This window comes from Dipodomys merriami, unplaced genomic scaffold (assembly GCF_024711535.1).
Source record: "Dipodomys merriami isolate MVZ:Mamm:240054 unplaced genomic scaffold, mDipMer1.0.p SCAF_13, whole genome shotgun sequence".
Taxonomy (NCBI): Eukaryota; Metazoa; Chordata; class Mammalia; order Rodentia; family Heteromyidae; genus Dipodomys; species Dipodomys merriami.
In genome coordinates this window covers 38,223,138-38,246,203 of record NW_027202604.1, presented here as the reverse complement: position 1 = coordinate 38,246,203, position 23,066 = coordinate 38,223,138, and the positions used below count along the sequence as shown (strand labels likewise).

At 49.7% G+C, this 23,066-nt stretch overlaps 1 protein-coding gene across 2 annotated transcripts in view; it reads right to left on the bottom strand.

Annotated features, from left to right (window-relative positions):
* Window positions 1–23,066, bottom strand: part of LOC138824813 (histamine H1 receptor-like) — a 63,010-nt gene that overhangs the window by 36,941 nt on the left and 3,003 nt on the right. Inside the window, exons 1-2 of one of the 2 annotated variants that reach the window (XM_070019130.1) lie at window positions 10,713–10,790; window positions 2,814–2,960 (exon numbers count right to left, since the gene is read on the bottom strand). The gene's annotated coding sequence lies outside the window, so the exon portion shown is untranslated. Of the gene's footprint in view, window positions 1–2,813; window positions 2,961–10,712; window positions 10,791–23,066 lie in introns of those variants that run through there. The other variant, XM_070019129.1, reaches the window with a different exon arrangement.

The window sequence follows — 23,066 nt, the reverse complement described above, 5'->3', positions numbered from 1 at the left end:
AAGCAACACTTTACATACTCAGCACCTTTAACCCTCCCACAGATGGGGGAGGAGCCAACAGTCAGCTGACTCAACTGTCAGAAGGGACCATTTTTGTGGCCCTAGCACCTAGACCTGCAATAGCACTTAGTAGGCAGGGCCACGGATACACAGGCCTTTCACAGGTCTTGGGTGAGAAGCTCTCTCTTCCAGGAGCCAACGGTGATCAAATGAGGAATCACTGGATTAGACCCTGAGGACTGGGCAGAGTTGTACTTTCAGTCCCTCTAGTTAACAGGCTACCACACAGTGACCGGGGCTGGGTCTCTGCTGGTCACCAGGGTCTAGGCCCCTTGGTGCTGAGGATCTGTTGCATCAGAATAGTCCATGTAGGCCTCTACCCACTTTCTCCCTCAGGCCCTTTCTGCCTGCTCAGAGCCTCATGTGCTCACCCTGGACACTGACAGCCCTAGTTTTCAACACCTCTCAGTCCACTGCTGTTTTAGGGCACAGGATATTTCCACTGAATTAGACCCAGGAAGCAATAGTGAGCACAGCCTGAACATACTAACACTGCAGTTCCTTAAGTATTCCCCAACTGCCATTTCTGAAGCCAAAGAACCCGAGGTGAGAGGATATATTACAAAGGGCTGAAGGACTCCCAGCCAGGGAGGTTGTTGTGCACTGGGCCCGGGTGGAGACCACAGAGCTTGAGCAAAGGGTGAGGGGTGCACACTCAGCGTGCTTCCTGTGCCCTGGCCCCCCCAGCCCCATCCTCAGGGTCCCTGGATAGTAACATTCTTCCTGGGACATGCCGGGCAGGGCCGGCCACTCAGCAGAAACATTCCCATGCTCCTGATTACGCGTTTACCAGCGTCTACATGGTGGCCCAGGGGCTGGGAGGCACCGGGCACCTCCTCACCACACAGCAGTCGGGAGCTGGCTTCCTGCTCAGATCTTTCCATCTCTATCCCCATGCTTTTTTGCTGCACTAGGGGTATTTTCCACGAAGTATCTGTTTTCAGATTCTTATCCCAACCCCATTTCTAGGTGAGTACTGAGCTTCTGATTCACCAAAACAACAAATTATTACATGTAGTGGTCAGAAAGGTCCCTTGAAGATTATGATCTTAGGTGCCTAGAAATGGTGCCTCAAGTGGTAGAGCACTCGCCTTGAGCTGAAGAACTGGGGGACAGCTCCCAGGCCCAGAGTTCAAGCCCCACAACCAACAAGAGAAAAAAGAAAAAAAAAAAGAAAAAAGATGATCTTATGTGCCACAGACCATGTGATAATACAGGAGCTCCTCACTGGATGACAGGGTTAGGTCCCCACAAACCACGAACCCATTCCAAGCTGAAAAGACTGCAAGTGAAAAACAGACCGAATGCACCTGCCCTACTGAACAGCCAAGCTCAGTCCACCTACCTTGTGCTAGCACAACACTGACACATGGCTAGTTTATAATACACACTGAGCATCCGGCTGTTTATCCAAGGAAGCCACTGGCAACACGGCAGTAAGTGCTGAATGTTCCCCTGCTGTGATCCTGTGGCTGACTAGTCACAGTGGCTCCAGGCCTTTGCCCTGAATCTACAGCGGGCAGAAAGGAAGGGGGACTGGGCTGCACATGTATTGTCAGCCTGGAAAAGGCTGAAGTAAGGTTTTCACAGAAGGTATATGGCTTTTATACCATCACGAAGTCAAAAACTGTAAGTGGAACTACTGTAAGTCAGAGACTCTGTGAACCAGCCACTACTGACTGCTCATTACAGGTGTCTCCAGTCTTCTTGAGAGAAATGTTATTACCCCTTAGTTTTACATGTGAGGAAACTGAGTCACAGAATGACAGATGGCTGAATTCAAGCTGAGGTGAACATGGACATGTGGCTGGCCCATGACACTAGCTGGAGGGGTCAGAAGGATAAACACTGGTCCAGCAGTGAAGGGCTGAATGGGCCTCATCTAACCACGAGCCTTGAGGCTTTGGACAGCTGGTCAGCCTCACTGAGAGCATCCGGTCACCTGTGCAATAGGGGCGAACCTGCCCCGCTCACCCAAATGGTGTCTGTGAAGGCTGAAGAGGATGACAGGAACATTTTTAGGCACTACCTGCTATAAGCATTGTTGAAAAGAAACTTTGCATAGTTGCCAACCATCATGTAAAGGTCAGGAATGAGGCAGGCAGGCCGATGGCACTTCTGTCCACAAGAACTGCTCAGGATCTCACAGAAGACAGACACCCCGCACACCCACTTTCCTCCATGGACCTCTGCAGAAGCTGAGTGGCTGAGGCTCACCAGAAGCCTACCTTGAGAGCCTGTATGAGCTGAGATAGAAGACTTCCTAGGCTGGGAAGGTGGCTTAGTGGTAGAGTGCTTGCTTGGTGTACAGGAACCCCTGGGTTTGATTCCTCAGCACCACATAAACAGAAAAAAGCTGGAAGTGGTGCTGTGATGAAGTGCTAGCATTAATCAAAAAGAAGCTCAGGGACAGCGCTCAGGCCCTGAGTTCAAGCCCCAGGACTGGCTAAAACAAAAACAGACAGAGGACTTTCTGTCTCTGGCTTTACTGTCTTCCACCCTAAAATGAATAAACCTTCCCATGTATGCTGTATAACTCTGACCCATTTCGGAGTTAAAATATTTGAGAAACAGCAAGCAGCTCACATCGGGGAGTCTTCACTGAGGAAGCAGACAGCTACAATGTGCCGGACAGATGGTGCCTACACAGGCTAAATCAAGGATGTCATTACCAAAGAATCCTTCAAAAGCATCAGCTAGGGAATTCCCTCTCTCCCTAGCCCCAGCTCCACCCTTCCCAGCCCCGAGCATACCTTTTCACATCCACGCTTCTGTGGACTTGAAACTCAGTTCAGAGGAAAACTCCAGCCTTGAAGTCAGATAGACCTGAGCTTGAATCCTGATTCCACTCCAGCTTAGCTCTATTATACTGGACAGGCTTCTCGGAACTGCTTCTTTAGCTGCAAAAGGAGAGAAAGCACAGCTGTTTCACGGATTACTCGGAGGATGAAATGGGAGAAAGCAAGGAACACTGAGCCACTTGAAAGGCATTCATTCGGTGATGGAAGGTGCTGTTCTGGAGGTTGGGAAGTCTAATGCTTAATTAACACAGGTGATGCAGAGCTGCAGAAATAAGTGTGGAACCCCCAAATCTCAGATTAATTTTTCACTCATGCCAAGTGGCCAGTGCAGGGGGGTTGCCACTGAGCAACCAGGAATCTGACTGTTTATCATGGCAGGAGAAGAGCATGCTATTTTCATGGCCGTCGTTAGGTTCAAGGATGTGGAAGATGTAGAACACGTGGAATATTAAGTGAGCAATACTCTATGTAGCATGTAGCTGCATTTTGTCTGCCTTTGGTTCTCCTGTAGTGCTAAGCTGCATGCCAGTGTGAATGAGATAAATTAAGGCACAAGTATATGAGAGAAATTAAGACACAAGTCAAAAAGGAAGGATCCCTGGTGATCTGGCCATATAATAACCTATTCCAATGGGATCCCCTCTCTTTTCTTTAACTTTAAAACAGCTGTTTTTCTCATTCTTTTGTTTATCACTAGAATGACTATTCCAGAAGTCTGGGAGGAACAGCATTTGTTCTGAGCAAGTGTGCCATGCCCTTGGACTTCACAGAAACACCCAGGTCATGTCTAGGTCACACATCCACACTTGGAAGAGGAGATTGATGAGGCTACTGGGAATGAGATGACGAAACGTCCCCATCCCTTCCGCTATGTCGCCCATCCCCCAGCCCCAGGCTCAGGCCACACAGGGGCAGGTGGGTGATTCACAGATGTGGGTACCAGCACAGGAGGCCGAGTGGCTGCCCAAGAACCCAGATGGTCCAGGGCAGAGCAATGCTCCTTCCACACTTCTCTCCTGCCCACACCCCTTTTCTCTACCAACTCTCCTCCTCCATCAAAAATACAGCGCCGGTCACCACACATCCATGCATCTACTCAGGAGAACTTGTGAGACCTGGGTGGGGCAGGGGAAGCTTAGGAAAGACCCTCTTCCACACAGAGAAATCATCTGTCACCACGTCCTCCTGAGGAGTCAGGGCAGGCTCTGTCTTGGCTCTTGTTGCCATGTCACTGGGTGACTTCAGACAACTCAGAACCTTCTTGGGACTGTACTCACCCTGCAGTCATTCCCAAACACGGAGAGCAGACAGAGGAAGGGCTGGGAATGCACATGCATGACTTCAAGGCAGAGGAGTCTCCTGAGCAGAAATCCCAGAGCAAGATGTAAGATCAAATGCTAGGGAGCACGAGTGTTTCAGGTGTGGAACGTTGTGGACCTGGGCGTATGTGCACATCTATAATGAGTTTTCTTGGGTGGAGCCTCAGTTCTAAAGACAAAACTCCTTTGCATGCCATGTACTTGAAGCACAGAACCCTAAGGTAATTTTGTGGGGTAAATTCAGTGCCCCTGCATCGTGTCTGCAACTATCCCAAGAGCTCACTGTGGTGCCATGGTGTTGCTCAGAACATTCTGTGTTTTGGAGCATGCTGGGTTTTCAGATGCTCACCCTGCACCGCTCAGGCCAGCTGGCACCTCTGGACAGCAGCAGTGGTGGGAAGCAGAGAGCTGGGGGACCATGGAAACCAAACTGGGCAAGTGCCTCTCAGCTCCTGCCAAGTGGGCCAAGGGGAAACATGGGCCCAGAGGGGCAAATCTCTTGATTTACTTCAAGAAGTAGAAAGTGGGGTGTGTGTGTGTGTGTGTGTGTGTGTGTGTGTGTGTGTGTGTGTGTGTGTGTGTGTGTGTGTGTGTGTGTGTGTGTGTGTGTGTGTGTGTGTGTGTGTGTGTGTGTGTGTGTGTGTGTGTGTGTGTGTGTGTGTGTGTGTGTGTGTGTGTGTGTGTGTGTGTGTGTGTGTGTGTAAAGCTGGGTGCCTGTAATCCTAGCTATTAATTAAGGCTGAGATCTGAGAATCACAGTTCAAAGCCAGCCAGGAAACTTATCTACAATGAACCAGCAAAAAAGCTAGAAGTGTGGCTCAAGTGTAGAGGGCCAGCCTTGAGTGACAAAGCTAAGAGTCAGCACTGAGGCCCCGAGTTAAAGCTACACACACATACACACACACGCACGCACACACACGCACGCACACACACACAAACTGTATGTGCATGAAATTTGAGCAGATTACCCAAACCAAAAACATCTGTTAATTGGCAATAGCTCTTGGCTCTCTTGGTTTTTTTTTTGTTGTTGTTTTTTGTTTTTGTAGGTTGTGGGGCTTGAACTCTGGGCCTGGGCGCTGTCCCTCAGCTCTTCAGCTCAAGGCAAGCGCTCTTCTTGGCTCTCTTGATTGCAACTACAAATTAGGGTCCATGGTAAGACTTCATCAGATTATATAACTGACCTATCCTATTTGGTTTGATAATTTAGTTTTTTCATATGATTGGGATTTTGAAAATGTATTTGTTACTCTAATAAAAATATTTCAAAAGTATTACTTTAGAGAAAAGTAACTAAGTACCAATGGCTTGGGCCTATAATCCTCCTCAGAAGACCAAGACCTAGAAGATCAGTCTTAAAGCCATGCTAGGTAGAAAAATCCAAGAGATTCCATCTCTAGTTAACCAGCAAAAAGTCAGACTGGATCATGACTCAAGTGGTAGAGCACTGGCTATGAGCAAGTGATCTGGGAAAGTACAAGGCCCTGAGTTCAAGTCCTGGTATCTGGACAGAAAAAAGGTACACAAATAAGAAAATAAAAAATATACATATTTTGGTGGTACTGGGGCTTGAACTCAGGGCCTTGAGCTTGCTAGGTAGGTGCTACCATCGGAGCCATGCCTCCGGCCCTTATTTATCAGGTAGTTATTTATCATGCTTCTTGTTTGCTTCCGACTGTGATCCTCCTACCCAGGCCTCTTCAGTAGCTGAGATTATAGGTATAAACCACCACTCCCAGACAAATGCTTATTTTTAATCTTATCCCATGAAGTGAACACTCTGATGTATACTTTGGTGTAGTTTCTCCTATTCTGTTCTTTGTGAATAAATTCTGTGTATGTGTATATGCAGTTGTGTGCATACATAAACATATGTAACATTATGTAAGTAATACCTGTTGACATAAATCTCTAAAAGCAGGATGACACCGAATGGCAGTCTTGGTTTGGCATTTTCTACTCTCACTGAACATGCACTTCCAGCTTTTCCCATATCATTTTACACGTTCTGCAAAACACATGATTTTTAAGAGTGACATAAAATGTTTCACCCTTAATTTATTGTTGAACATTCAAGGGTGTTTCTGATTTCTTACTTTCATTTTTGGGCAGTACTGCAGTTTGAACTCAGCTTGTCACCTGTAAGTGCTCTTTCCCCCTGAGCCACACCTCCCCCACCCATTTTTTTGCGTTAGTTATTTTGCCAATGTGGACTTGTATTTATGCCCTGGCTGGCTTGGACCATGGTCCTCTTATTTACACTTCCTGGCCTAAAACCAGGATCCTCCTGACCTCTACCATCTCAGCAGCTCGGATTACATACATTAAGTTATTAATGTATAAATAAAATTGCAGTGTGGATCCTTACAGAAACATTTTTCCATGATATCTATTTCTTCTTCATCTTTTGGTGGGGATCACAGTGCTTGGCAAGTACTCTCACAATAAACAATATCCCCCTGTTAACTAGAAGGCTAACTTCCTCCAGTGGAATTAAAGAGTTACAAGACCTGGGCTTTCCTGAGGCTCCCAGTATATGTAAGAATTGTCTTCATAGAGGCCATATGACTGTGCTTTTTCCATGATCTTACCAGCACTGGACACTGTCAATCTTGAACGGTGAATGGAAATTTGACAAAGGTTAAACATGTGACACTTCATGACAGCCTTCATTTTAGTCTGTTAATAAAGGTAGTTATTTCCTGACATATATATCTTTTGGCTAGTTCTACAATCACTTTCCATGTTATATGCAGGCAATCTGTGGCTTACACATTTTTGGAATAGGAAATCTAAGGCAAAATTGAAATGTCCAAAGCAGATAAACATGGAGTCAGTGAAGGCCCAGGTAATGGAAGTAGTATTTTGCCAGCATTTTAATCTGAGGTTAGGTTGACTCCGGTGATAGGAGAAGCCAGTTACCACCCACGCAGAGGAAATGAGCAGGCCCTAGGACTGTGCACTGTCTTTACCTCTCTGAACTAGCCACGGCAGCAGCTGAGACTGAGGGGCGGGGTCACAGAGGAGTTCTTTTTCCCCTTCTATTTTTCAATATGTTTTATGACTCTGCTCTATAACCTTCATAGTTAAAAGCGTAAACACTTGCAGGACACATTTTTCAGTTGACTTTGCAAATGGACCATCCAGTTTCTTTTGAGCCCTCTATCCTCATCAGAACATCTGTGATTAGAACACAGGAGATTAAAAATGTCTCATTTGCTTAGGTAATTCTGTCCAACAGAGAAAATTATCTCTGTCATCAGCAGAAAGCAGGGCTCAGTGATGACTCTGAGGTTGGAGGACTGCAGATCTTTGGGTCCCCTTGGTCCCCACCCTCCCCTTAGACTTGGGGAGAAAGCAGGTCTGGAACTGCACAACCCTGAGGGCTAATTCTGCAACTTAATGGACTGGGAGAGAGTAGGGGCAGCCTCTGTCAGAACAAGCAGGAACCCTCCAGACCCATACGGCCAGGAATCACCCAACAACACGAGTCCTGATGGGCCCATTTTATAGACAGCGAAGGTGAGGTTCCGAGGAAAGAATGAACAGACTGAGCCTGTGGATGCCCACAAAACACTTCCATGTCCCCGACGTCATTATTATCTCTTCCCATGTAAGGTTCAATATCCAAACTTTGGGGAATGCTGCTCGAGTTCAGTGCTATAGGAATCTCCAAGAGCGACAGAGAAGTTCCACAGCCCCCCTTCCTTCTCACCACCCCATCCCCTGTGTTAGCCAGCGTTGCTTGCTGTAATGAGCATCCGAGACAGTAGGCCTATAACGAGAAAAGCTGGATCTGGGCTCATGAGTGTGGAGGTTTCAATCATGAAACCCATGGCTTCACGTGTCCTGCGGTAGCCAGGCACAGCTGCAGCATGTCCTGCGGTAGAGAGGCTCAGCTGCAGCAGGATGCACAGGGTGTTCACCGCACAAGTGGGAGGTGAATGAGCCCCAGCTCAGGTCCACTTCCGGAGCATGCTCCAATAACCTAGCTTCCTCCCACCAGGCCCTACCTCTTACGGGTTCCACTATACTCCCCAGTAGCCTTGGGGTCTGGGGACCAAGCCTGAAACACAGGCCCATGGCGCTTTTCAAAGTCTTGTCAGCTGGGCCCAGACCCTCCAGTCGCTGGCTGGCCTTTCTATATTAACCCCGGGGGGCGGGGAAGAGAGAGAGAAAGAGAGAGAGAGAGAGAGAGAGAGAGAGAGAGAGAGAGAGAGAGAGAGAGAGAGAGAGAGAGAGAGAGAGAGAGAGAGAGAGAGAGAGAGAGAAAGAAAGAGCAGGGGCAGGGGCAGGGGCAGGGGCAGGGGCAGGGTCCCAGGAGAGATGAAGTCACATGTGGCTGGTCTGGACAATTTGGAAGCTGCTGGTGGTGACCCACAAAGGGCTCTGTTCCAGCCAGTCCCATGCCCCACGTTTTTACCTTTCCACATGGGTTCCTGCGACAGCCTTCCCATGAAGGCCCCTGGGCCCCTCTTCGCCACCTCCCTGCTATCAGAAATCCTTTAACAGGTAAAACCTTTCCTTCTCCTCCTTCAAATCTTCCATGGCTCCCTAGTGCTCCAGCAGAAGTCCGAACCACCCGCCTGCTTGCAAAGTCAGCCAACGGGGAGAGTGTAGTCTCCCTTTCCTAGGAGAACAAATTAATAAATGGTACTGCAAAGTATGCGACACCCCAAGTCCCTTTGCCTGACCATCTTTTCTCTAGACTGGTTCTAGTAAGAAACAGATGGTCTCCTCTTACAGCATGCACAAGAGAGCTGTGTCTCCATGTTTCCACTTAGTCTTGCTTTAGAGGAGGCAAGAGAGGGACGAATGGATATCACCAGCTCCCCAGGGCAGTACAGGGGCAGCCCCCGCCTTGCCATGCAAAGCCAGTCACAAAGGCCTGAGCTGCCCAAAGAACAAAGAGTCCAGCTGTGTCAGGGCCTGGAGGCAGCTCCAGCCTGGGTGCATTTTGGTGCTATCTATGGGTGGCCACGGGCATGTGGTCTGCAAGGGGCACCTGGCTCCCTGGGCGCCTGCTTCACGTCCTGCCTCTGGGTGGAGCCTGTATTTCTAACCAGCTTCCAGCTGCGCTGGGAATTCTGGGCTGCTCCAGGATGGGCCAGGCCTCGGGGAGGGGGGACAGTGGGCAGCAGGCCCTCTTGTTCTCCTGGTGTGCCAGTCAGTTCCCTGTCATGACAGAGAGCAAAAAGATGGTCTTGCCAGGAGCTGGTGCTCACGCCTGTAAACCCTAGCTGCTCAGGAGGCTGAGATCAGAAGATCATGGTCCAAAACCAGCCCAGGCAGAGAAGCCCACAAAAAAAAAAATTTTTTTTTTCTTCTGTTGGTTGTGGGGCTTGCAGTCTGGGCCTGGGCACTGTCCTTGAGCTCTTCAGCTCAAGGCGAGCACTCTACCACTTAAGCCACAGCACCACTTCTGGTTTTCTGGTGGTGAATTGGAGATAAGAGTCTCACAGACTTTTCCTGCCCCAACAGGCTTTGAACCACGATCCTCAGATCTCAGCCTCCTGAATGGCTAGGATGACAGGCAGGAGTCACTGGTGCCCAGCTTCCATGAAATTCTTTTTTTGGTCATGGAGCCTGAAGTCAGAGGCCTCGGTGCTGTCCCTCAGCTCTTCAGCTCAAGGCTAGCACTCTACCACTTGAGCCACAGCACCACTTCTGGCTTTTTCTGTTTATGTGGTGCTGAGGAATCAAACCCAAGGCCTCAGGCATGCCAGGCAGGCACTCTACCATGGAGCCACCTTCCCAGCCCCATCCACGAAATTCTTATCTCTAATATCATGAAAAGCTGGAAATGGCACTGTTGGGTCAAGTGGTAGAGCACTAGCCTTGAGCACAAAAAAGCTCAGGGAGAGCGCCCAGGCCCTGAGTTCAACACCTAGGACTCGCCAAAAAAAAAAAAAAAAAAAAAAAAAAAGTGGCCTTGTCTCAGTTTTCAGTCAGTTGTTCTACTGCTCTGAGGTTTTGGAGGGCAACACCACAGCAGGAATGCCTGGCAGAGCCGAGCTGTTCACTTCTCACTGGGGAGGAAGAGAAAGAGAAAGACAGGGCCGGGCCCCGCTGGCCCCTACAAGAGTCTCCAATGTCCCAAGACCTCCCAATAGGCCCCGCGCCTTAAATGTTCCATCATCTTCCAATAGCACTGCAGTCTGGGGACCAAACCTGTCACAACAGACCTCAGGAGGACACTCACTCCCTAAACGACAGCATACAGTGTCCCCCAAACTTTCTCATCACAGCAAAACAGAGAGGCCATACCAAGAGAGGTCATTGTCAACAAGGCCCTGCTGCTCATCTCCCATCATCCTCTGTGCTTAACCTTGACTTTCAGCTCCAGAAAATCCTCAGTCCCTGCGCACACTTTATGCTCTCGGACCTTCACACTCAGCTCCACTCTCCCTCCCGGCCTGGACAGCCCTGCTCACCTCACTGGGCTGAGTGAAGCCCTGGGGGCACACTGCCTCCTCGGGGAGCATCCCCAGGTTCCCCAGGCTCAGGTAAGCGTCCCCACCCTCGCACATACCTTCTGTGCACTCTCCACCAAAGGCGACTGTCGTGAGCACACAGGGACTGCGTATGTCCAGGTCTGCCTTCCCCACAGGCTGCAGTCCAGAGGCATGCGTCATGCCTTCTCCCTCTTATCTCCCCAGCACCCAGCGTGGTGTCTGGTACATCGTAGGTGAAATGAAGGTTTGAAAAATGATGCAGAACTGACAACATCTCTCCGTGGGGAGCGTTTAGAAGGTTCATTCCACCTCAGAGCCGAGTGATTTAATTTTATGAACAAAGCAGGTCATGGAGTTGTTCCCTGCTCCCCTCCTTCTTCCTGAGTTTAAAAAGATGTGACATGATAGTGACAATATTCACAGCTGCAAGTGTTCCGTCTGGGGGAACCCACTGAACTCTCAGGCAGGTCCCAGAGTTCCTTGCATAGGTCAGGAAACTGAGGCGCAGAGGGCCTGTTCCTCATCCTAGGCTCTCAGCTCTGTCCTGGGCAACTCCAAGCCCAGGTATGCTGTGTTGAGATCTGCCAAGTTTGAAGCTGTCATTCTAAAGAGGAAAGTGTGTGTGTATGGGGGTGAGCAATGGTCATGCGCAGGGAGGAGGAGGCAGTTAGGCTGCAAGATGGGTCCCTGAGCGATGGGGTGAGCTCCTTTTAAAGGATCTAGTGTTAAGAGACACTTAGGCAGGAGGCAGTTAACTCCAAACAGACCTGCTCTTGTGGGCACAGTGAGTGACTGACCAGCCTAGACCTGGAGGTTATGGGGAGGGAGGGTTCTCCAAGGGAGGCAGCAAGGGTAAGGACGGATGGGGGGGGGGGGCGCGGACATCCAGCATGAGCTCTGGCTCCAGCCCAGGGGTGCTGGGACACAGCCTAGCCCCTCAGGCGCTGTGCTTCCCAAGAGGCAAAATCACCATGTCACCTGCTGGCCTGGGGGTCTGCCATCACTCCTCCCGTCCCCACGTGTTCCTCGGATCCACCATCTCCTACAAGGAGCTGGTGAAGGTGGGCCAGAGGGTGAGCAAGGAATGCTGTCCCCTCCCACCCCTCCTTCCTCTGGGCCTCTCCCGTTTCTCCATCTCTTGGTTTCCATGACAGCATCTGGCAACGAGGCAGTGACTCCAGCATGCTGCTGGGAATGGCATGCAGGGAGCAGAGATGCGGGCTGGGGTGAGGGGGGAGCCCCTGTCTGCAGGACATCCATCCCCTTACCCTCCCTCCAGCCAAGTGTGCGCCCCATTATTCCCCCATTTTACAGAGAAGGAAACCACTGTACAGAGCAGGGAGGGGCTATGCCCACAGTCACACAGTAAGCCAGGGGCAGAGTTGGGATTCAAACTCAGATTCAGTTCCATGGCTCGGGTTTTCCTAGTCATTCTAACACCCTGCCTCTTGAGTGCCTGGCCAGGACAGTTGTTGGGGCCCAACCTCTGCTGCCAGCCATGGCCCCGGGCGCATGCCTTCACCTCTCTGAGATTCTGCAGAGTGGGCTTGGGGGTGGGGGCGGGCTCCTTCTGAGGGCTGGGAAGTAAACAAATTGGAGGGAGCCCAGGCAAAGGATTTTCATGTCCAATCTACATGCCCCGCTCCCCGGGTTCATGGACCAAGCAGAGCCAGGGGTACTGGAAAGCGGAGGAACAGCACTCAGAGGTGCTCCCTGTCCTCCGGCTGCCTCACGCTCAGTGCTCCTGATGGCAAAGCAGTTATTGCCTGCCGCGCATGTGCACGCGCGTGCCCCTGTGCCCTGCCTGTCCAGGAGATGGTTATCTTCCAGCGGCAGATGAGCACATCTAGTATGGCCACCAAGGACGGGGCTTGGGAGCTGAGCAGGATGGCACCATGCCCTCTCGGTGGCTGGGACAGGGGACTCAGAGAAACGTCTAGATGCTCACCTCCTCCTGCCAGCCACTTCTCATCGCCTCTCTACAGTTTCTGGTCCTGCCTGGCTGACCTGGCTGAGGGGACAGCATCGGTCCCCTCCCTGTCTCCCAAGTTACCCAGCATTCCTCCCTTCCTCCAGTGTGAGCTCCACCAGAGCCCACTGAGCCCTGGTGCTGGGGGCTCTACATCCTCCCTGCCTGGCGAGGCCTTTCTGACCCCGTCCCCTACATTTGCCCTCATTCATTAAACCACTTAGGTCTCCTTGCTCTTTCTAGAACATTCCTAACCTCTTCTAGCCCACAGCCTTGCTATATTCCCTCTTTCCAGAATGCTTCTTCTCAGACAGGTGCCTAACTACGTTCCCAAATGTCCATCTGTACCCATGAGAAAAGTTCCCACAGCCCTGGCACCTGCCCACCACTTCCCCCCACACTACCTCAAGCTCACAGATGGGATTCTGTCTCACAGTCCCCCCACTGTAACATCAGCCCTAGGTGGTCAGGACCTTCCACCTTGGATCTCTGTACTCGGAACAGCCCTGACTCCAATGAGGCAGATGTGGTAGTAGTTCAACTTTACATTACTATGACAAATGCCTTAGAGAATATACTTAAGGAAGAAAGATCTGTTTGGCTCAGAGTTTTAGAGGTTTCTGTCTATGCTTGCTCATGCCTGTTGCGGGCCACTGTAGGCCTGCAGCTATACGGTACATCTTGGAGCAGCATGTGGCAGAGAGAATCTGTTCATCTCATGGCAGCTAAGAAGTCATGAGGAAGAGAGGGGCTGGAATCTTATTAACCCTTCCAAGGGCACGCCCTAGTGACCTCACCCCTCCCTCAGGCCCGCCCCCCCCCCCCCCGCCCCTTAGAGGTCCAACCAACTCCAGTAGTTCCATTGTACTTACTAAGCACTACACAGCCTCGCAGAGAGCCCCACTTAGTGCTGGGGACCAAGCCTTTGACACACGGACCTTCTGAGGAATGCTTATTGAAATTGAGCCCTCCCTTCCTCTGAAGGACAGGCCTACCTCCAGCAGTCAAAGCTCTCCCTACCCCTAAGCAGTCCTGATGAGGAAGACAGAGTTAGGACGCAGATCTGGCTTTGAATTCCAGTTCCTCCATGTTTTATTTTTTGAGACAGACTCTCGTAGCTCGGGCTGGCATGGAAGTGACCATGGAGCCCAAGCTGGCCTTAACCTTATGATCCTTCTGCCTTGGCTTCCTGAAAGCTAGCACTATAGGCATGTACGTGGCTCAAATTCCTCCACCTTTTAGCTGTGTGACTCTGAGCAGGAGACCTCCAATCCCTAAGCTTCCAGTTCTTCATTTCAAAGACACAGATAACAACAACGCCACATCCACAGGGTTGTTGAGAGGATCAAATGATGCAACACCCACAAAGTGCCCAGCACCCTGGGTGGTATATCACAGATGCTGGGGCCCTGCCATTATCACCATCCCTGTGTTAGGTGACCCGATGGGTTTACAAGAGCAATTTCACAAACTAATAACCTCAGAAGTGGACATCGGCTCAACTTTGCAAAGTGCTGCATTTTTAGAGTAACACTTAAGAACACGGACAGGCTCTTCCCTGTACTAGCTTCCTGACACTGACACGGGTGCTCTGGAGATGAATGTCAAGGGTTTAAGAGGGAGATCGGGCATGGGGCTGCATGCCTGTAATCCCAGCCATGTGAGAAGTGGGAATCGGGAAGATTTCAGCCCACCCACCTTTCAGCTATGTGATGCACACTCCCTGGGTGAGGTGTAGCCAGTGCTCCCATGGGGAGGGGCAAAGCTGCACTTCCTGAGCCACTTCTCCACCAAGATGTGATGACAGCACTCTGCCTAAGGAATGCTCCTCTTTTTAAAGTCCCTGCCTAGGACAGTCACATCGAATCTACCCAAAGTACAAAGCCACAATCCCTCTTAAAAACAACTAACCACTCAGCTACCTGAGAACACAGCTTCAATACATAGGTCTGTAGGACCTCGCTCTACCTGGCCACCTGCCCAGGCCTCTCCTACTGACTCCCAACAGTCTCTACCTGGCCTTTTCTCTACCAACTCACATCACATGCCAGGCTTGGTAACTGTCTCCTGTCACTGCTTCTACTCCAGCAGGTCATTCAGTACCTCCAGTCCCAGTTCCCCCATCTATAAACTGGGTGAGAACGTTCACCTCACACAGCTGCAGAGAGCTGGGTGGCCTGAGAGCAGCTCCCTCCTCCAGCAGCTGGAGTGAGGGCTCCAGAATGGCCAGTGACATGATTTTTCCACCCACAGATAAGAAGATAACAAGCAAGGACCTGCGACCTCGGCTGCCTCTCCCTTGCCCCTGCCTGGGAAATGCCAGTCCTGCCCCTTCCACATGACGGGGGAGTCACGGCCTTCCTCCTCATGTGCTCTCCCGTAGGTCCCCACTTGGTGCCATGTATTTACGGGCAAATCTGAAAGACATTTGGCAAGCACACTCAGCCCTTGCTCTGCTACTTCAGGAGCCAGCTTGCCTGTGGGGCCCTGTGTGCTACCTGCCTTCTACCAAGAAGGACAGGGCTGCCAGGCAGCACCCAATGCTGCCCGCACCTGGGTAGGAACCCTGGCCAATTCTGCCCTTCCGCACAGACAGCCCACATGCTTCCTGGGCACTCTGATTAGCAGTAACTGTGACGTTTTGTTCTCCAGCTGCCTCGCTTTTGTCTTCATTTTCTGCTGGACAGATCGCAGGCTGGGCAAAGCTGTGCTGTGAGTATCAGCGTCTCCCAGCCCCCAACAGGAACACCCAGGGGGCAGGAAACCCCATCTGTCTGTCTTGTGTTTCTCACTTGCTAATGGAGCTGCCCAGGGCTTCAGTCAAGCTTGGTGCCAGGTGCTGTGAGAATGAATCGATAAATGACTGACAAATATTTATTGAGCTCTTGGAAACAACACTGGAAAGAACTTAGTTTGGTCCAGAGTTTCCTACTACTTTCCAAATGTCCCCAAAACCATTCAGTCCCAAAGTCCACGAGCAGCACAGTACCAGGCTGTGTGAGGCAGTCACCATGATGGTGGGCCGCAGCCACAGACACGAGTGAGGCGCCGCCTCTCTCGGGTCTCACTGCTGCCTCACAGAGTAGCTTCTACTGGGCACCTACTAGGTCCAGGTGATCAGGGAGGTCCTGTGGGTGCCGCTGAACCAGAGGAACGCTGTCAGCACCCTACTGGAGCCATGAAACTAAATGCACAACAAGAAACTGGGCAGGAAGGGCAGAGAGGTTTCTCTCTCTGAGGAGAAGGCATGTGGATCCCAGCATGTGGATTCCCAAGACCTGCTGTCAGATGGGCATTACTGTTGTTCCCCTTTTACAGATGAGGAAACTGAGCCCAGGACAGTCAAAAAATGCTCCCTCTGAGGCCAAAGCACTGGCTCCACAGGCGGCCTCAGGATGCGAGCCCAGGTCAAGACTCTGAAATCTGCAGCAGAGCCACAAAGCCAGTTAGCTTTTCTTTCTGTGCAGTCTTCCCTTGGAGAGGCTCAGTGAAGTGGTCTGCGGCACATGCTCCAATAAATCGAAGGCTCTAAGAAACCTTTCCACAGAAACCACTGGCCCAGGAATATACGAGTACAATTGTTTTTGGAATCTGACCAAAAAAAGAAACCCAGTTTCTCGGGAGAAAAGAATTCCATATATTTATTGGCTTAATTAACATTATATATATATATATATATATATATATATATATTTTTTTTTTTTTTTGGGTCAGTCGTGGGGCTTGAACTCTAGGCCTGGGTGATGTCCCTCAGCTCTTCAGCTCAAGGCCAGCACTCTACCACTTAAGCCACAGTGCCACTTCTGCATTTTTTGTGGTGGTTTACTAGAGATAAGAGCTTAATGGCTTTTCCTGCCAGGGCTGGCTTTGAACCGTGATCCTCAGATCTCAGCCTCCTGAGTAGCTAGGATTACAGGCGTGAGCCACCGGCGCGGCGCCCGGCTAATAAACACAATACTATACCAGACTTTGTTAAAAATGCTTCTCAAATATTAATTCACTCAAGCCTCACAACTCATTTAACACTGTGACAATCCTGGAAGGTAATTGTCAGTGTGTCAACTGAGCAACAGGGAAACATCTGATAAAGGAATTTGTAGTCAGCTTGGTTGTTTGCTAACACCATAGCATGTACTTACACATACCCAGAAGGCGTTGTCTGCTACACACAAGCTATATGGTATAGCCAGTTGCCTTGCCTACAAACATGCACAGCATGTTATTGAGCAATCACAAACCAACGTTAAGTATTGGTACGTTTAAACACTGTTAAACAGCTGGACATGGTACATGCCCAGTGTGCTTGTGAGGCAGAGGCAGGATTGCTACTTCAAGACCAGTCTGTCTCAAAAACCTAAAACAAGGGCTGGGAAGGTGGCTCAGTGGTAGAGTGCTTGCCTAGCATGCATGAAGCCCTGGGTTCGATTCCTCAGTACTACATACACAGAAAAAGCCAGAAGTGGCACTGTGACTCAAGAGGTAGAATGCTAGCCTTGAGCAAAAGAAGCTCAGGGACAGTGCCTGGACCCTGAGTTCAAGCCCCAGGACTGGAAAAAACAAAAAAACAAAAAACCCAAAAAACCTAAAACAATTCAGTTAAACTGAGATGAAATCTGAAAGCGCACGCGCGCACGCGCGCACACACGCACACACGCACACACACACACACACACACACACACACACACACACACACACACACACACACACACACACACACACACACACACACACACACACACACACACACACACACACACACACACACACACACACCTAACCACAGAGCAGGTGTAGGGACAACAGGACTAGTGCAGTATATGACAGATCTAGGGCTTACCCCTAAACGGAACACTCACTCCCTAGAAGCGGGCGGAGGGCAGGGCTGGACGATGCAGCGTGTGAGTGGTGAGGAGAACAGTGGCTGTGGAACTCCAGGAACTCTGTACGCCTCACGGAGGCTGCACCACATTTATTAACAGCTGCCTCTGTAGTTCTATGGAACCACCATGCTGACATTAACATAATGACAAATCGTCCCTGTGTTGCCACTCACTGTCTGTGTGGTGGGGTACACAAGGCGCCAGTAAGTCGATGACTTTCCCAGGGCCCACCAAGAGCCAGAACCCTACCCTAGATCTCCGGGCCCTGGAACCTCTTAACCACAGACTGAATTTATCGTATTGTTCACATGGCTCAATTTCAATGTGCAATTGTATTTTGTCTCCCTGCCTCTTCCTGTGTTACACGAACTTGTTTTCAGGGAGAAATTATAATGGTCTGATTCAAATGCAGAATTCATCCCTCCACTCAGATTTGCGCTGATGGTCTCTCCGGAAGCACTGCAAAGACCTAGCCTCTCTATAGTCCTTCCAGGAGGCCAATATTGAGTTCTACCCAGAGGCCCCTGGGAAACCCACTGGTGCCACCCTGCCACATAGGCAATTAGAGCCCACGGACAGAGAAGGAAGAGGCTCCCTTAGAGCTTGAGAGTGATTCGCATTAAAAAACTCAAGACCACAGGCCTGGCCTGGCCTTAGCATCACATCTCACATAGACTGAGGGGAACAGCAGAGTATCTTTGGTGACCTGTGAGTCTCTTCAATAACAAAGAAAAGCCAACAAGAAAATAAAAGAAGCTCTGCTGAAACAGAAACCATAGGAAAACTGCCTGGAAGACTATGAAAGAAAAGAAAAGACAAAAAAGAGGAGGCTGCAGACATGTTCACTAGCCATAGAAACACACACAGGACAAGCTACCCACAGAGCCAGGAGGTACAGTTCCCACTGCTCAGCACCTGTTGTGACCTGTGACCTGTGCAGAAAGCCTCTGATGACCCCTCATCCAGTTCTGGCTGGCTGTGGTCACAGGAATGCCAAGGAGACCAAACTCAAACCATATGCATGAGGTATCTTGGGATACCTGGTTGGCCTGCGCCCTCTTTCCTGCCACCACCCTGTCCATTGGTCAGCCACCAGAACCAGCCCAAAGGATGAGTATGGACTGCCTGGGATGAGCCTGCTGCTAATGACTGGGCTTTCTAAGCTAGGTACCAAAGGCCCAAGATCGAAACCAAGCTGACAGTGCTCCCTGGCGCTGGCAGCCACTCATGGCTCTGCTCCTGAGACACAATGAAATGCAGTACTGCCCAGGGGACACGAAAGAGGGGTGGATAAGATTCTGTAAGCAGAAGAGGAGCAGGATGGAAACAGCTGTCTACATGTGTAAGAAGAAAATCAATGTACTTGAACTTACTAATCAAGTGCTCTGCCACTGAAGCCATACCTCCACTTCTAATTTAGACCTTTATCTTACACCAAGACCCAAATGTGTTAAAAGTGATCATTTTAAAAAACAAATTGTTTAAATAGGGATACAGGTGGACCCATTGCAACAGTGAGATGTACAAGTCGTTATGTCAAGAAACAAACTTTACAACTTTGGCAGGGAGGGGGAACGCGGTCGGGGGGGGGGTGGGTGGGAGGGGGCCAGGGCCACAATGGGAAGGGAGGGAAAGGGGAAACAAAGGAGGGGGCAACAATGCTTGATAAGAAATGTACTCACTGCCTTGCCCATGTAATTGTAACCCCTCTGTACAGTATTTTCACAATTAAAAAAATGTGAAATATGAAACCATTAGATATAATCAACTAGTACCCTTGATTTTCCTACTCGGGACGATGGGGACAATAGGCAGGTCATCGCACTGTGATGATTCAAGTTAGACAGTGCATGACACTTTCTAAAAAGAGGTCTCAGGGAACAGGCCAGCTGAGAAACTTTCTGGAATCTAACTCCCCAGGGGAGAAGGTCAGAAGGGAAAGTGAGTGAAGTAGCTGGAGGTCATGTGCCTTAGGTCACAGTGTGGGCATTCCACAAAAGTTGGTCGCAGGACAGAAGTCTCTATGACCCACTGGACATGAGGAGGTCAAGTCCTCCACCCATGCCCACAGGGAGGAGCAGCTCACCTGTGCCTTGCAGGCCAGAGCAGCATCTTCAGAAGCAGGAGACTCAAGTACAGCTCACAGCAGCCAGGCTTCCCCCTGGGTTCAGTGCCCTCCCACCAGACCCGCACCCAGTGCCTCACTGGCCTTTCCTCAAAGCCCCGGGACAGACAGGCTGGCAGTCTCCATTTCCACCCAGGCAGCCTGAGCTTCTTGGTGCTGTCTGAAACTGGCTTTCCCTCCCACCTTCCATTGGAAGGCTTCCCCACTGGAAGCTCCCTGCTGACTGCCACTGAACACTCACGAAGAACACGGCTCAGCAGAAGCAACTTCCTGACAACAGGAAAGGGGCGTCCTGTCCACCTCACCTCCAATCGGCACCAAAGCCTGACAAATAAGCTCAAGCAAGAAAACCACCAGGGAATTTCACTCATACGCTCTTATGGTAATCATAAACAACAGATTAGCAAACATAACAGGGCAATGAAAATACTGTGGGATGACATAAATTGGATTTCTTTCAGACTGCAAAAACCAGGGTCATGCATACAGTTGACATTTGACAGGTTCAAAAAGAGTGTATGTCAAAATTCTACTTCCATTTATAACTAAAAGGAAAAGAAATATTAAGAAACCTGCAGATAGAAAGGGATTTCTTTAATCTGACAACTGTTAGAAAGGGATTTCTTTAATCTGACAACTGTCTATCCAAAATCTAGAGTAAAATGGTATTTACTAACCAAATATGAACAGCTCCTCCATGAGAGCCATGAAAGGCCAGCTGGCCACTGTCAGCTATTCCATCCACCTAGGGTACTAGTTGATTATATCTAATGGTTTCATATTTCACATGAAATGATCACTTTTTTCTTAAATTGTGAAAATACCGTACAGAGGGGTTACAATTACATGGGCAAGGTAATGAGTACATTTCTTATCAAGCATTGTTGCCTCCTCCTTTGTTTCCCCTTCCCATCCCTTCCCATTGCACCCCCGCGTTCCCCTTCCCTGCCAAAGTTGCAAAGTTTGTTTTTTGACATAGCATCTTGTACATCTCACTGAGGTCCCATCAGGACAGTAAGGACCAGGGAAAGAAGGCACAAAATAATTAGAAAGGAAGAAATAAACTGTTACTTGTACCTCTTACAATTATGTATACAATGTTTTAAAAATAACCCATGAGGCTGGGCACAGGTAGCTCACGCATATAATCCTAGCTACTTGGGAGACTGAGCTCAGAGGATCACGGTTCAAAGCCAGCCTAGGCAGAAAAGTCTGTGAGACTTATCTCACCAGAAAACCAGAAGTGGTGCTGTGGCTCAAGTGGTAGAGCGCTAGCCTTGAGCTGAAGAGCTGAGAGACAGTGCCCAAGCCCAGAGTTCAAGCCCCATAACCACAAAAAAAACAACAACCCATGAGTATGTTTTTTTTAACTAGTAAGAGATTTTGTTAAGATTCTGGATACAAAATCAATATGAAATCTACAAATTTTTCTCCAGTGAGTACAAAACATTAATTTTACACATGTATATGTATACAACATGTAAAACAGCATAAAATATCAAATAACTAAGGATTTGTATAATGATAGGTGTGCAAAATTACCAAGACAAAATTAAGAAACCATGTGCAAATTACCAAGACAAAATGACGAGATGTTAAGGTGGTTAAAAATGCTCCAAAAGTTGAAGAAAGGTACCATATCCATGGAAGATGAAACACTACACCTTACACCCTCTAGAGGGCAAAAGAGAGCTCAGTCAGGACCTAGAAGTCAGAGCAGCCTGGGTTTATTTATATTCCACCTCCCCTTGCCCCTAAGCGCTGTGGTTCTGGTGTATTTCCTTCTTCTATGGAGCGGCGAGGCATTCTTCCACCATCCCACACCTCTCTGCACCTCAGTTCCCTCACCAGTAAGAGAAGAATAGGAATTCCTGACTAGTAGTTAGTAGCTAATGAATATCAAAACACCTCATAGAGAACTGTATAAAATATTATTTTTTTGGGGGGTCCGGTCGTGGGGCCTGAACTTGGGCCTGGACGCTGTCCCTCAGCTCTTCAGCTCAAGGCTAGCGAGAGCTGTATAAAATATAAGACATTCATGTGACTTCTGTCTCCTGGATTAGGCCAGCTGTGTATCAATCAATCAATCAACCAACCAATCAATCAATCAATCATCCAGGCCACTTCTGCTTATCCTCCTTAGAACCTTTCACCAATCCCACCAGTTCTCAGCCACTTAGGCAGACACTTTATGGGCCCCATTTTCTTTCTTTTTTGGGGGGGGGTCCGGTCGTGGGGCCTGAACTCTGGGCCTGGACGCTGTCCCTCAGCTCTTCAGCTCAAGGCTAGCACTCTACCACTTGAGCCACAGCGCCACTTCCGGCTTTTTTCTTTTTGCATATGTGGTGCTGAGGAATCGAACCCAGGACCTCAGGCATGCAAGGCAAGCGCTCTACTACTGAGCCACCTTCCCAGCCCAATGGGCCCCATTTTCGAGATGAGAAAGCTGAGGCTCAGTTTAACAAGTTCTTTCTCCTCTGTTTCCTCTCTCTTCAGCCTTCCATGTGGTGAGGCTGTGAATAAGACAGAGATGGCTAGTTGGGAAGACAGGCAGAAAATCCTACCTCACTAATGGCCTGGCTGGGCATTAGTCTACACTTTTCACTCGCCTGTCTACCTTCCTTTCCCCTCCTCCTGGCGGGACTGCAATGGCTTCTAACAGTCTCTTCTAAGGCTCACAGGCACAGCTTCCACCCTGACCCAAGTGGCCCATGGCACACTCACTTGGAAGACAGAGGGGAGGGTGGAGACACAAAGGAGATGAGGCCTTCTGCCCTCTCCTGCAGCATCAGTGCCATTGTTCCAGAGTGTGTGTCTGAGTTCTCTGCCACCATTAATGGCAGAAGTGAGTCACTTAGGAAGAAGAAACAGGAGATCTGTTATAATTACATCCAGAGACTCAGCAGAGCCCAGCGTCACTGTGAAAGAGAGGGCAGCAGGTGACTGGGGCTTGAATGATCCTCTGCCAGGTACAGCTTTCAGATAAAGCGTCTTGGAGAAGGAGCAATTACAGCTAATGCTTGGCCTGAATGCTAATGAGAATTACTTACAATTGCATGTCATTCTTTGCCATTTATATTATCTGCTTTTGCTGCTGCTGCTGCTTCTCTCTGCCTATCCACCCTGGCATGAATCCTGAAACGCAGTCGGTGGCATGTGCAGCATGATGCTGGGGGTCACTCAGCTCTAAGGGGCAAAGCTGGGGTTGGAACCCTGATCTCTTCGCACTCCACTGTGTAGTGTTTCAGGCGAGGGCGGGGGAAGCTCAGAACTCTGAGTGCATCTTCCACACTTGGAAAGTTCACAACCTTTCCTCCGCTTGCTCTTCTGACATTCAGAAGGCATTTGTTCAAAGACTACCCTGGGAACCAACCAAGCCCAGCAGGATGTTCAAGTTACAGCGGGCGGGAGCCAGAATGGTGACAATTGAGGCGATGCCCAGTGTCGCCCAAGGC